Source organism: Labrus bergylta, chromosome 10, assembly GCF_963930695.1.
Source record: "Labrus bergylta chromosome 10, fLabBer1.1, whole genome shotgun sequence".
In the NCBI taxonomy this organism is placed as follows: domain Eukaryota; kingdom Metazoa; phylum Chordata; class Actinopteri; order Labriformes; family Labridae; genus Labrus; species Labrus bergylta.
The window spans coordinates 17145021-17149870 of record NC_089204.1 but is presented as its reverse complement, the minus strand read 5'-3'; positions in this window follow the sequence as shown (position 1 = coordinate 17149870).

Sequence of the window (4850 nt, the reverse complement as noted above, 5' to 3'; positions counted from 1 at the left end):
GATTTGTTTGAGCACATCTTGAATTTAGCTTGCTATTCTTCCTTGGTTTTGAATTTTCTATCATTGTGACAGGAAATATATCTTAAATTTGAATTAAGCATTATATCTTGACCTTGCTTTTCTTCCTTTTGTTATAGATATATGTGACAGACGATATATCTTGTATTTTCCTTGTGTTTCAATCTTGTGTTGACAAATGAAGCAGTAGAAATTTCATAATTCAATATACTGTCAACTGAAACTGACCTGTGATGATTGTCACTCTATCATTGATGTGTATTTGTCTCCCTCTAGTGGCTGACTTGTTTCCTGTGAAAATAGCCTCTACAGAATGAAGTCTCAGACTAGTGTAGTGGTTGTATACTCTCTTGCGTTGTGTGATGAATCAGGCAAACGCTTTCACTTTTGGCACCAGCACGCCATTTAATCTAATAACAACAGAAGCATATACGGTCTCTCACAGCCACTCTTCTAATAATAAGCTCTAACATTGCACTGGGCGCTCATGTTACAAAGTGGATAGCCACTGGATACTCATACATTATAAACAGTAAACAGATTCAGTTTGAACGGGCAGAAAGTTAACAGGCATTATGAGGTTCCTGTGGACTAGCTTCTCCTGATCTGTAGCACCGTTCTTGATCCTAAAGGTGTGAGTGTTGTCTTGTTTCTCCACAACAGTGTAAAGGCCGCTTTCCCAGCGATCAGCCAGTTTCCTTTTTCCTCTTTCACGTTAATTAGCCAACAAGAGTCTGTCTCCTACCTCAACAACAGCACCTTTGAACCTCTTGTTGTAATAGTCTATTTGTTTCTGCTGCTGTTTTGTGGTGGAGACCTGAGCAACTCTCACAGCCTCTGCTAGGTCACGTCTTAAAATCTGCACATAGTCATCATAGTCCACCACCTGATTATCCACAAGGACAGAACCAAACATCACATCAACAGGCAACCTGGGAGTTCTGCCAAACATCAGTTGAAATGGGGCGAAACCAGTGGTCTCATGCACTGTGGCATTGTAGGAGAAGTTGAGAGATCTCAGCAGTTGAGGCCATCTGCGTTTGGCTTTTGGGGACAGTGCTCTGATCATATTTCCAAGGGTGCAATTAAATCTCTCTACAGCACCGTTGACCGGAGTGTATCCGCTCAGGAAAGCCATAAACACAGAAGAAGTTGTTCCAGAGTTGTTGGGCGACAACCTTGGTTGACTGGTTCGGACAGAGGTAGGCCTGCACCAGCAGTAAAATGGTCAGTAACCACAAGCACATCAAGAAAGAGACTTGTTGGAGGAATCCTCAGCAGACCAAACAACTATACAGACCAACTCGAGAGGTCTGGATGTGGTCACACTCTCAAGCTTTACCCTGGCCTAAGGCTCAGGAGACTTACTACACACAGAACGACGACAACACTTCACATAGTCTCTGACATCTCTCTCCATCCCATGCCAGATGAACCTTTATCTAGTCAGGTAGAGCGCCCTTTTTTGGCCTTGATGACCTGCCTCATCATGCACACCTTTAAGGACTTTTTCTCTCAGCGCAGCAGGCTCAACATAAAGGTAGATCTTTTCTTAGTAACAGGGTCTTTTATGACACAACAAAGAACACCTGTTTTGACTGACAGCTTATCCCAATGTCTGGGAGCCTCTGACGTTCTACAAACAGGATAACACGGCTCAAACAAGTCTCAGTACGTTTTGTATCCATCAGCTTGTCTCTTGGCAGAGGACAAACCTCAGACAGCTCATGTGGTTGAACAGACTGAACAAGTTGAGGAAAGCGGTAGGCTTGAGGAGGCAGCTTGTCTAGGTCCAAAGACTGTTTCAAGACAGCAGAAACAGCATCTCTGCAGTTCACAGTCGAGTAATGGTGTGTGTGCAGCATGGCTGGAAGTTCACAGGACTGACGAAAAGCATCCTGCACACAGTCAGAGTCCGGAGCGTCAGTTTCTGTCAGAAGTGCACCGTAAGGGACTTTGGTGAGGCGCTATAGCAAACCCTCTGCACAAAAGGCTCACGGCTAAGTGTGTCTGCAACCACATTCTTAGGGCCGGGAATGTACTTGATTTCAAAGTCATATGGAGCAATTTTTGCAACACATCTTTGTTCACAGGCATCAAGCTTCGGTTTACTGAGAATGTAGTTCAAAGGGTTGTTGTCAGTCCACACGGTGAACAGATGACCTCTCATCCAGTGACTGAATTAACAGCCCACTTGAGTGCCAAAAAATCAAGCCTGTGAGATTTGCTGGCAAAGGCTATTGGTCGAGCAACATCGTCACTGTCCGCCAGTTGCGATGAAACAGCACCAAAGCCTACTGAAGTCCGGATGTGCTAGAGTGACATTGTCTAACAAAGCCTGCTTCAGCGTCCTGAAAGCTCCACTGCACTCCGATGTCTAATCATCAGAAGTCAACTTCCTGTTCACAGGGGCGCTCTTTTTTACCTTTGGCATGTCGTGGCTTTTGCATACCTGATGCTAGGGCAAAGAGAGGCTTGTTGATGCTGGAGTAACCCTCAAAGAACTGTTGGTAGAATCCAACCATACCAAGAAATGACCGTACCTTGGAGGGAGAGGGCTGTTACTGCTCTCATCCATCAAATCCTTCTCAGTCAGATCAATAATGGCTTTGACCTTCTCTGGGTAGGTTGAGATGCCACCTTTGGTCACAATGTGCCTGAGGAACTTAAGTGACGACCTCTTGAAGTGGCACTTTTTGGGCGCCAGCTTCAAGTTGTGTGCCTGTAACTTCTCAAACACCATTTCAAGTCTTGGTAAGGTAAGCTGTTTGTTGGGGGCAAAGACAAGAATGTCATTGAGATAACCCAGGAGGCTTAAGAAATTCTGGTCACCATAGATGGACATCATCATCCTCATGAATGTGCCAGGGCTGTTACAGAGTCGCTGTGGAAGCCTGTTATACTCGTACAACCCAAATGGAGAGGTGAATGCGGTGAACTTCTTATCCTCCTCATGGACTTCCACATTGTAGTATCCAGAGGTCAGATCCATGGTCGAGAAGAAAGCATTCCCTCCTAGAGCAGCCAAAGCATCAGCCTAGTGAGGCAGTGGATGTGCATCCTTGAATGTACTCGCATTGACCCCACGAAAATCTGTGCAAAGCTGCAGATCACCATTCTTTTCCAAACCAAAACAAGGGCCGAAGCGTACTTGCTTGTTGACTTTCTTATGATGTCCCGTTCCTCCATCTCTTTAAAAGCCATCCTGAGCTTCTCATAATGTGAAGGAGACAGACAACCATAAGGCAGTCTGAAGGGTCTGCTGTCAATCAGCCTGATTCGGTGAACAAAGTCTTTGGCTTTCCCACAGTCTAAACTGTGACGAGAGAAGATTGACTCATACTTGGCTATAAATTCAACCAGCTTTGACTTCCAGAAGAGAGACAGTTCACCTGAGTCAGCGTCAATGTGTTGTATTCCAAGGTCAAGTAGCACGGAACCACTAGGTTTAGGTGGAGTACAGTCAGAGTCAACGGTCAAGCTCTTTTCATCGCCAGTGTCCGTCTTGTTAACAGTCCTAGTCACATTGTCTGTTTTGTCGTTTACATGTAGTTGTCGACGTCAAAGTCATCAAGTGCTTTGCAAGGCTTTCCTGAGACAAATTTGAGGTTGATATATTTGACCTGCATGGAGCAGTGACTTGTAGCATAATGTGATATGTCCTATTTCCACTAAATGCAGAGTCTATAATGAAATGTCATGACTATAACTTCTGTTCCCTGAAGGAGGGGGGTAACTGAAGACCTCTGCTGTTGTATGCCAGGGAGATAGGCTTGGCCCTTGGTGCTCTAGCGCATCCATTCCCAGAGGTACATTGTGGTCTGTTATGGAAAAGAACAGGGGGTAGTGGGTGTTCACTCTGGAGGCAAAAAGGTCCAACCCTGCCCTGCTAAAGCAATTCCATATCTGAGCCACTATGAAGGGGTGCAACCTCCACTCTCTCACAAGTGGTCTCTGCCAATGCCATAGACACTTGTTGAGCCTGGGACCCTTGTAAAGTTGTTGTGTTGAGTTGGAACATGTAGCAGCCACAGGTAGGGAGAAAAGGGAGACACAAGTGAAGGGGGAGAGGGAATTAGTGAAAGCCACACAGTTTTTCAACCGTGAGTGTGTGAGAAGATGTTGTCTGGATCCTGTCGTGTTCAGTATTTGTTTTTGTTTACGAGCTTGTCTGTCTAATGCAGTATACACCCATCTTTTTGTTGGTGCTTTTTAAGATTGTTGATAAAAAAAATACTTCAAAAGTAATCAACGGCAGACATTCCCTTTTTACACACCATGAGTTGGAAATGATTCGGATTCCCTCCAGTGGCACTTCTTGTTGTTAGTTTGCCACTACACCTATAATGTTAAGTTATTTATTCAACATTAAATAGAAACATATTTTGTTTTTTTTCTGTGCTGTTCTAGCTTCGAGCAGACTTCCTTCAGGTGATGATTCAAAATGAGATTCAGAGACAAATAATGAACAAGAGCAGCCAAGTAAAGGTATTCACACTTTATGTCAATTTCTATGAATCATGAAGTTCACTTAAGCAAAATTGTCAAAAGCTTTCAGTTTTCCCTCTTAAATTCAAGAAATGGCAGCTTTTCTCTGTTTTGTTTAAGTTTTAATGAAATATATCTGTGCTTTAGATTTAACATTCTGATTTGAAACATACCCTTCAACTAATTAAATCTTGTTTTTTTCATTTTGTCGATCCAAAACTAGTTATGTGTTTGATCAAGTTTGAAATCAAGGAATTTAATCCTTCTCTCTGCAAAGATTTCCGCCTCAAAAACCATAACCATAAATCTATCCTAGGCTACTGTATATATTTTAGCTTAAGAGC